Genomic DNA, 10,455 nt, shown 5'->3' on the forward strand with positions numbered 1-10,455 from the left:
CTTTTGATTTTAATCTTTAAATCTCTTCAGCAGTGTCCTGCACACAACTCATTAGTTAACGGACATGTTCACACAGATGAAGGATACTATTAAATATTTTGCTGAATTCACAGTACTTTCTACAGCCAATGGGGCTAAGCACTGAGCTTCACCCTGCCCCATGCTTTCCCTAGCAGCAGACAAGGATAGAGTTGTTCTCCTGCAGTGGTTACAGCTCACAAGTAAGGACATCTTTGCAGATGCAACACTTTCTGCCATGCGTGTGCTATACAGGAGAAGACACAATTTCATGTAAGTTTTCCACCAGCACAGCCCTGGCCAAGGACATTGGATGAAACAGCAGCCAGAGAGAAGTTCAGCACATATACGAGAGTCACAGAATTTCAGGGGTTGGAAGGGACCTCTAGAGATCATTGAGTCCAACCTCTCTGCTACAGCAGTTCCCTGCAGCAGGTCACACAGAAAAGCATCCAGATGGGTCTTGAGTATCTCCAGAGAAGGAGGCTCTACAGCTTCTGTGTGCAGACTGTTTCAGTACTCTGTGACCCTCACAGTAAAGAAGTTCTTCCACATATTTGTGTGGAACTTCCAGTGTTCCAGTTTTTGTCCAGGGCTCCTTGTTCTATCACTACACATCACTGAAAACAGTCTGGCCTCATCCAGTTGCCTCCTGCTCTTTATATATTTATAAACATTAATCAGAACCCCTCTCAGTCTGCACTTTGGCAGGCTGAACAGTCCCAGCTCTCTCACCCTTTCCTCATAGGAGAGGGCTCCAGGCCTCCCATCATCATTGTGGCCCTCTGTTGGACTCGCTCCAGTAGTTCCATGTCTTCCTTGAACTGAGAAGCTCAGCACAGCCTCCTGGCATGTGAGCTGCTCCTCCCAGTTTTGTATTGGGAGCAAACTCGCTGAGGGTGGACTCTCTCCCATCAACCAGGTCACTGATGAAAATGTTGAACAAGACTGGACCAGCACCGTCCCCCAGGCAACGCTGCTATCTCCAGCCAGACTCTGTGCAACTGATCACAACTCTCTGAGCTCTGCCAGTCAGCCAATTCTCAATCCACTTCATCTGAGAATGATGACCTTTAACGACATATTAAATAACAGATGACAAATATTCAACACACTGCATTTTTCACCAGTCAGCTAAAAAGGAGATGAACAAGAAGAGGGTTCTTTGCCAAGTTTTGAGTTCCTAGCACCTGCTGCAGAAACACAAAGACTGCTTGAAAAACATCTGTGAGAAAAAGCCTAACTTGGAGTCAGAAGAGTCCTTTTTACTCACCAGAAAATTTTTGACTGTACCTACAGTTCTCACACTGTGGAAAGAATACCCACTCCTGGAAAAAAAAAGCAAATTTGTAATGAAATTTAAATCAATTTTGAAAGGATTGGACAAGGAAATAAGAATGACCTGCTGGGCTAATGACTGATGGCAGCATCTAAACCACACAGAGACCAGCAGATGGAAAACCACTGCATTCAGCAGCACTTACGGTGCACACAGTAGAAGTCATACAGGATGTGGTTGCTCTCCCTCGTTCTTGGCTGCAGAGTGTAATATCAAACAGGAATTTATTACTGTTAAAACAAGGACACTCAATGAAGCACATAGGAGTTAAAACTGTGATGTTATTTGTAGATATACAAACACTTCTGGATGTGGTATCTTTCCTTTCTCCTCCTGTGTGCACACATGTGCACATCTACACACAAACTGACATATATGTAGAACGAGGGCAAGTGATGCAATCACATAGCATGTAGCAATATATCCAAATATATTTGCATGATTAGCATGTAGCTGCATGTATTACTTGAAATTTAGAAATGAGTTGCACGATAGAAAGTCAGAAAGCCTACATCCTTGTATTGCAGCAAAGACAACTATGGGATCCTTGCAAAAGCCTCTATTACACCTTACACCAACTTGGGTTGGTTGATACTTCCTACCTACCTCCCTCCTAAGCTGCAGGCTGTTTTATTTATGGCAGCTTATACACTGGTGATTTTGGGCCAGCCTTGCCCTTTCTCAGGTAGCTGATGTTGACCACACTTCCTGTCTTGCCTACAAGCTGCCAGGCTCTACCACAGCTCATCCAGCTCCACATCTCATCCCAGATCCTCCAGTAGCACTGCTTTCCTTGGTGCTGACTGGCCTTCCAACAATGCTTGCAGCTTGGTGGGTTCAGTGTAATGCAAGTGTTTCAGGCACACGGGTTGGGCACACATCTCCCACACACGGTAGGAAAACAGTTCTCATTGGGTTTTGTGCAAAAAGGCAGCTTTCACTATTCACAGCACAGGTTTTAAAAGCCAGAAGGGAACACAATTTAGCCAATATAGCTCAAAGCCTATCAAAGCCTTTTGCACTGCTCAGTGGCCTGAGCATAATTTCAGTCCAAAGTCATTCTGAAAAGAAATTCATTAATCACAAGCAGATGGGTTTCTTCCATCCACATGTGGATGGTGAGACAGGCATTGCTACACCTGGTTTCCACCAAGCTCCTCCATGACTCCCAGCAGCAGCTCGTAACACAGCAGGTGAGAACTGCTGCACTGAACACAGGGAATTTAGTGTGAACACCAGTCCCCAAAATGGGATCTTTCACTTGACGTCCTTTCAGCCCTCGCACAGCTCATCTCTGGGAACATGGGCCCCTGGTGCTTCAGGCACATCTCCATCTTGCCTTTCCAGCACAAGAGAAATTTCAACATTCTCATGTTTGTTTTCTCTGTCTCCTAGCTCTTGGAAACAGCTGGAACTTTTAAACTTTGCACAGAAGACACAAATCTGAAAGGATTGTTTGGTTGCTTCATTTTTGTTCCCGTAAGGCCATTTCCTTTGCAGACATTCAGGATGAAGCAAAAGCTGTCTTTCTATCACCAAGCAATGCCAACAGCCTTGGAGTCCCACCCACCTGAGCAGCACTGTGCATATGTCAGAGCATATCCCCTCCATATGGGGAACAAAAATAAGTGGCATTTATGTTTCATTATTATACCAGAGGAGGTCCCAATTAGATTTGCCATCTAACTGAAATAAAAATGCCATTTAAAATACTGAGTTAACAGCATCACCCAGTAGCCATGCTGCAGAACTATTTGCATGCTGTGGGATGCAGACAGCAAAGAGGAGTCTGGCTTTGGGAATACAGCTTAGCTGGGAGTGGTTGTGATGCCACTGGCTGGTCTCTACCAAAATCTGCTTTGGTGCTTCTGACTACTGCAGACAGTGCTCCTCTTCCGGCCCCACAGCCATTCTGTAAAATCAGTCTGCTGCATCTAGCTGCTGGCTGTGCAGGCTCAGCCTGGCTCCCAGCAAAATCAGAGTGTAATGGGCTCTTGCCCTTACAACCAGAATGCTCTGGAGTGTTGTATGAAGTATGAAGTCATGCTACATTGCTCAAAAGCACTTTGAGGAGAGAGAAAAAATGAGATAAATGTACAGAGGGCTGCAGACATAGTTCTAGTTTATAAAAAACTACAAACTACAAAATGCCGTTCTTTTCTGCTAGGTGCTGCTAACTATAAAAAAAGGAGATGCTACTTCTTCAGACATGAGTAAGAAAAGAGGATTATTCAAGCTTGCAGCTTTCTTCATGCACAGGTCCCAAATGCCCCCCAAGAGATAGCCCAACACTGTGCTTTTTTTCCCTCAGCATACTCCTGCAGAAGCTGGCAGGTTGTGGCTTGACAGATGTACTCTTCCATGGGTATAAAAGAGTCTGGATGCCTGGGCCTAGAGAGTGGTGGTGAGTTAAATCCAGCTGGTGACTGGTCACTAGTGCTTGTTCCTTGGGGTCAGTATTGGGGCCAGTTCTATTTAATATTTTTATTGATGAATGCCCTGAATTGAGTGCACCCTCAGTAAGTTTGCAAATGACACCAAGTTGGGGAAGAGTGCTGGTTTGACTGGGGGTAGAAAGGCCCTCCAGAAGGATCTGTCCAGGCTGGATCACTGGGCTGAGACCAATGGGATGAGGTTCAAAAAAACCAAGTGCTCAATCCTGCACTTTGGTCACAACATATGCATTGCTATAGGCAGAGTGCCAGAGAGCTGCACAGAGGAAAAGGATTTGGAGGTATTAGTCAACAGCTGTATGAACATGAGCCAGCAGTCCAGGTGGTCAAGAAGGCCAGTGGCATCCTGGCTTGTACCAGAAATAGCACAGCCAGTAGGAGCAGGGAGGTGTTTGTCTCTCTGTACTTAGCACTGGTGAGGCCGTACCTCGAGTGCTGTGATCTGTTTTGGGTCCCTCACTACAAGGAAGACATTGAGGCCCTGGTGCGTATCATTGAAGGACAATGAAGCTGTGAGGGCTCTGGAGCACAAATTTTATGGGGAGCAGCTGAGGGAACTGAGATTGTTCAGTCTGGGGAAGGGGAGGCTCAGGAAAGCCCTTATTGCTCTCTCTCTCCCTTATTACCTGAATAGAGGTTATAGCAAGGTGGGGGTTGACATCTCCTTTGTGACAGCTATAGAATGAGAGGTAACAGCCTTAAGTTGTGCCAGGGAGGGTTCACACTGGGTATTAGGAAATTTATTTTTGCAGAAGGAGTAGCAAGGCATTGGCACAGGCTGCTCAGGGAAGTGGTGGAATCACTGTCCCTGGAGGTGCTGGAGAAAAGTGGAGATGTGGAACTGAGGGACGTGGGTTAGTGGGCATGGTGAGGAGGGTTTGATGGCTAGACTAAATGGTCTTAGAGGTCTTTTCCAATCAGAATGATTCTATGATTCTGTGTTGCTACAATTCTATGGTTCTATGAAAGCACTGATATAAGGGCTTCTCTTCTCCCCGTCACAAACTGCCAGCAGCAGGTTTCCCCCTGCTCTGCATCTTCTCATTTACAGCATGGAGAAAAATACCTCTGTTGCTTATTGTGACAAGACAAATATGTCCTTCATGCAGTCACCTGCATTTCTTCCAACCAGCGGGCAAGCCTGGAGACGGGCAGGAGCTGGGGAATGCAGCCAGGTGAAGCATGGGACTGTGGGCATGGTGCTGAAATGCTGCCTTTTCCATAATGCCGCAGCTGTCATAACTGAGCTGGCAACGGCACAGACAGAGCCTGTATCCTCTTATTTTCCCTTTGCCCCCCTCTCTGCTTTGTCTGCTTTCATCCTGAGTTGTCGTCCTCTTCAGAAACAAGGTCAGAATCAGCAAAGCAATCTGAGAGCTACCAGCAGCACAGAGCACCCTTTCCTGCCCTCATTTCTTTGTTTGCCGCACATTCCCTCTCCAGCAACACTGGATGCTGGCTGTAATTATTGGGCTGTTTTCTTTACAAAAGCTTCTCTATAAATAAAACTTTGAGATAGGAAAAGAGGATTAGGTCTTTGTTGTGCTTAAAGCAAATTTTATGGTCTCAGCTCTAAATCTCCCAAGTTTCTCCTTCTCGACTTTGCTCAGTCAATAGGTACAAAGTAAGTTTCTGTTTGACGTGGGAACTCGGTTAGACTTGTGCAGCAGCACAGCCCCAGCGTGGTAATGGCATGGAGGCAAGGAGTACGTCTTGAGAAGAAAACAGTGACAAAAATTACAAATGCTTACAATCATGGCCTGTTTTCTATGGCATGTAGCAGCAGCTGTTTGAAGCCTGCCCAAATCGAGTGTTTGGGGCATTCCATTAATTTAGGGGAAATTAAGTTGTTATGGGAAAAAAAGGAGATTACAGGATTTTCTCAGTTCTCTGAACTCCCTAAACGAGCCTGATACCAAGCTGTGCTCTGAGTGCAGGAAGGGAAAGAGAATGTATTTCTGATATACACATCTCATGTACAGGCAGAGAAAACTTTGCCAAGGAGAACAAATTACGTTATTGTTTAGTTGCTATAAAAATAAAATAATAAATAGCAACAATTGTGTGCAACCACCCAGGAAGCACAGATATATAGTGCTAAGGAAAATAGTCTTAAAACACGCAGGAGCCGCTCAGCGTCCCGGTGCACACAATGCCATGGCACTCACTGCACTGCAGTCCGCAGCAACAATTACTGAGCTCTGATGGGAAAAGTCTCACAAGAATACAAATTGCATTTCTTTGCCTACCACAAGAAACAACCCTTATCAAAGATCATTCATCCCCTGTCACAGCCACAGTGACTGTGAGTGAAAAACAACTGAAATTGAACAATGAAAACCAAGAAAGAATAAATTAAGAGATGTCACAAGCCTTTCCAAAGCAGCCCTTAGCCAAGTCTGGGATTGCCCTATTATGTGTGCTAGGTCAAGAGCATCTGAGCCTGATGGTGCTTTGGCCAAGGCATGCAGGATCACCCAGCTTGGTGCGGAATGGGGTGTGCAGGGACACAATGCTGGTGCCGCAGGGAGGGGGAGGAGAGAAGCCTTCTCTGGGCACTGGAATGCTAAAACACTGCAGGCCATGCTGTGCTTTAATCACTGTTCTCCTTAAATGAAACTCAGCACAGCAATCTGCTGCATCATTAAAATTGGCGCTTTCCTCCAGTGTTCTGGAGATACACTATGGGTTATGAGCAGCATAAACTCCGACTTCTTCCATTTCAGCAGTAGACATTTAATCTCAAAAGAAAACAGCTCTGCAGCTCCACCGAATCCCTATTCAGAAGCTACTGTGAGACAGACTCCTGTATTGCATAGGAACAAGATGTTCTGTCAAAACTATTAATACCAAATCTTGCAGGAAAAGGTGGACTGTTTTGGCAGAGAGTCCTGATTTCCAGTGGAGAATAGTCCAAAAGGAAGTCAGAGATCCGGCCTCTGAACACAAAACAAGGAGCACTTGTAAACAGTCGAGGTGTGTTTCCATGCTATGGTGGGTGAACCTGGGGCATTTTTTAAGCTTTTTCTTCCTTCATTCATACATAATCATATAAACAGCAGTCAATTGAAAGCTTAAAACAAACTATGTAAGTCTTTTTGAAAAACGTTCCTTTGTTAATAATGGCTGAAGAACTGGATGGATGCCTTTCAGGTTGGGCAAGATGTGCTGCAATGATTGGCAGTCACTGGGGCTGCTCCTGGGGACCTACCTGCCACCCGCACTTCAGACCCACCGGAGAAGGCAGCAGGGATGGCTGCTGCCTCTGGACGCAACTGTTTGAGGCTTCTTTCCATTACCACCATGCTACCTGAAGGAGCCAGCGAGTCCATGTTGAAGGTAACTGCCACTCATGCAGACAGAAGCAGTGGCAGATGCTGGCTGCCGGCTTGGAGAAGTTCTTAAATACAAAATAAACACAAGGATTTGTGGGTTTGTGTATTGTCTCATCCCACTCCCATCCAAAAAAAACTACATTACTCAGTTCTGGAGACTTCAATAAACAGAGGTTTTTATGAGCTAAACTGAGCAGGATTCACATGAAGCAACCAAAGGCAATCAGCAGAGGGAAATATGGGTGATTTGCCCATATCCCACCATCAGATTTGCAAAACACAGCCCCAGTTTGAGTTCTTGTGAACACTACCAAAAAAATCCCAGGAAGCCATCACTAAGGCAACACAAACATCCTCACTAACCCTAAATCATCACTTACGCATCACAGCAGCCAGGCACCCTCACCCCCACAACATATTTCCCTTTGGTTCCACTGCACAGCCTCCCACCGTAAACACAGTTGATTCTTTTCAATAGCTTTAGAGATCATAAGGTCACAAAATGGCTCATTGAAGTCATTCTATAATTTACCTTGTTTTACTTCAAATTTGCATTACTGCCTTTAAAAACAGGAAATTTTCTGTATGTTAAAAATATCCCTCTGTGCTGAGATTTCAATGAGGCTTTACTTTTCTTGCAGAGAAATCAAAGGACATTTTTGCTTTTGCTTCAAATTTAGTGATAAACATTCAACTGGAATGAATGCTCTTTATTTTAACAAGTTGGGACACTGGGAATGAAGCATCACCTCACGTTGCCCCTGATACACATTTTACTCTCCTCATCACGTTTTTAATTTAATTTAATACAATTTTCTGGAGTCTCTGAACCATTGCAGACATGAATGTATGTGTGGGCTTGCAGTCCTTCACTGCAGCCGTGCCAGGCAAGATGGACATGCCCACTGGCATCCCATGGACTTGGGAACAATGTCAGCAACGTTAACATGTCATAAGCTGTGGTAATAGAAAAGGGGAAAGAAAGGATGCAAATGGCAGCTTACAAAACTTAAGGAAATTCACCCACAGCATCAAGAGGTAATACAGCATTCTCCCCTATGTCCTTGTGAATAGGAGGGAAGAGGACTTGGGACCACACTGTTATTTTCTACATGATGACATTCTGGAATTGCAAGTATAAATTGAATTCTGGTTTTATAAGCAATGCAGAGATCCAGCTTGGCAAATCTGGTCTGAGCACAACTCACTGTCAGTGCTCTGGTTTCCAGTCTGTTCCATGAACGGTGCTTTTCCACTGTGCTGCACCATACACCGCCAGGGCGCTGCAGAGAGATGGGATGCAAACACACCCATCTGTCAGCTGTACTTCTCAGCATCCTTCTGCCAGCAGGAGATTGGACCTGGAAACTGTTAATTCCAGTGCATGAATACCACAGGCTTTGAAAAATGAATCTTCTTAAGTAACCATTTAGCCAGTGCTTCTCACTTGTTAGCTATCTCTTCCTCAAACAAAAACTCCCTTTGTGCTGTTGACAATCATAATACTTAGAGAAGGAGAAGAAAGAGAGTTGCCATCTCTGTCTGCTCTTTTTCCTAGTGGTGGCCAAGGTGGGACATCTCCTGGTTCAGGGCACGCCCACTGGATATCATCTGGGACTTAAGAAATCTTCCATTTCCATCCCCAAAGCATTAAGGTGCCCATCCCTTCCCTCATCCTTACCTCACCAGCAAAGCCCACATGAGCTCTCCTTCCCTCCCTTGCTGGCTCTTAGACTGCAACTCTCCATTGCTCCACCAGCCTGTTCCCTCACCTTCCTCCTCCACTTCTGCTTCCTTACCTTCACAAATTCCTCCCAGCTCCTCATCAACTTTGCCAATTTCCTTTACTCAGACCCTCTCTGCAGCCCCCCGAGCCTCATTGAAATCCATCTGTCTTCTCAACATGTTTGTGGCCTGGTCTTTCCAAACTATGGATCCAGGAGAGACATGGACGCACCAAAGCTGACAGTCACAGGCTGGGGATGGGTTCAGCAACTGGGAGCAGGAGAATGAGAAAGGAGAGGGCAGGGTTGAGAGCTGGAAATGACTCCTGCACTCACCAATAGAATCACACTGCAAGGTGGACATGCAACCAGTTACACCAACCTGCAGAATGCATATAGTGACACACATTCTGAACAAGGAAATGTCATCTCTTGCTTTGCATATTGTACATCTGTCTTTTAACAACAGCAGTCAAAAGCTGAATCCTCCTCTCAGCAGTGAGATGAGTCCTGGCACTTCACACCCCTGCTGCAGAGATAGTATTTGCACATGGCCGCAGACTTCCATTCATTGCAATGACAAGGAAAGCTAGAGATGGATTTCACACTGGAGAGGGGGAAGAAAAAGAGAGGCAGAAAACAAGGGCGCAAAGCATGAGCTGGCACATCAAGTCACAAGCCCTGTACCAGCTGTCTGGAGAGAATGCAGGAACTGAAATCACTCGCTAATGTGCCCAGAGGACAGGCTTCTACCCACTTCCAGCAGCAAGTGCTGAGAATGAGCTTTGGATTTCTGCCATTTTTACCCTTTACTTTCTACTCAAATTCTGACTTTTTGCGAGTCATTCTTCAGATGCATTCACTCCAAGTTGCAAATGGGATGTTGTGGTTTCCCTGTGGCCACATGCTCTGGATGGCCATAAAACACAGCCAGTCCCACTGGCAGTCTATTTCTGCTGCAGCCCTCATTGCTTAGTATGCTGCTTGTCTTCTTCTGCTCCAGGCTGTGTTCTCGTCAGCTGGGGAAAGCTATTCAGCCAAAAGACTGTGCTTCCTGTCCATGAGCATGCAGCTAAAATTGATGGTCAAAGAGAAGCTTTTAGTCTTCCTGCAGAAGTCAGCTCTTTTGCTGCCTCTGCTGACTCCCAGAATCACTACTGCTGGCAGGCACATCCAGGCAGCCGTGTTCTAACTCCATCCTCCCTGGAGCAGGCTCAGCCAGAGCCGTGTCCAGATAGGTGTCCCCATGGATGGACACCCCGCAGCCTGTCTGCGAGGCTGTGCCAGCACCTGACCACCCTCACAGCAAAAATTCCCTTCTGGCTTGCCAGCACCTCCCACATGACGAGTCCAAAGCCAAATGGGAGCTCTTCTGGGAGTTCATATATGTGATATCTTTGCCAGTTCATAAAAGGTCAATATTTATTAATTAGGGCTAAAAATTTCTACATTTCCTTCAAATAAGGAATTCTGAAAAGCCCTCACAAACTCTTAGGGAGGCAGCCAGGACAGAAAGCAGCTGCCCATGGTCCAGCAGTGTTGCAACAGCCTAAGCAGAGGAGCTGCACCAGACGTTGGAATTACAT

The 10,455-nt window shown here is 45.7% G+C and overlaps 1 long non-coding RNA gene across 1 annotated transcript; it reads right to left on the reverse strand.

Moving 5' to 3' along the window:
• Nucleotides 1–7,128: 7,128 nt before the first annotated feature.
• On the reverse strand, nucleotides 7,129–9,106 carry LOC122178490. The gene is made up of 3 exons (XR_006178344.1): nucleotides 8,945–9,106; nucleotides 8,354–8,513; nucleotides 7,129–7,210 (listed from the first exon to the last, which is right to left on the reverse strand). It is a non-coding gene; the product is annotated as an uncharacterized LOC122178490 (long non-coding RNA).
• Nucleotides 9,107–10,455: the final 1,349 nt, after the last annotated feature.

This window comes from Lagopus leucura, unplaced genomic scaffold, assembly GCF_019238085.1.
Source record: "Lagopus leucura isolate 7727_CA_CO unplaced genomic scaffold, USGS_WTPT01 Super-Scaffold_100002, whole genome shotgun sequence".
NCBI classification, from domain to species: Eukaryota; Metazoa; Chordata; class Aves; order Galliformes; family Phasianidae; genus Lagopus; species Lagopus leucura.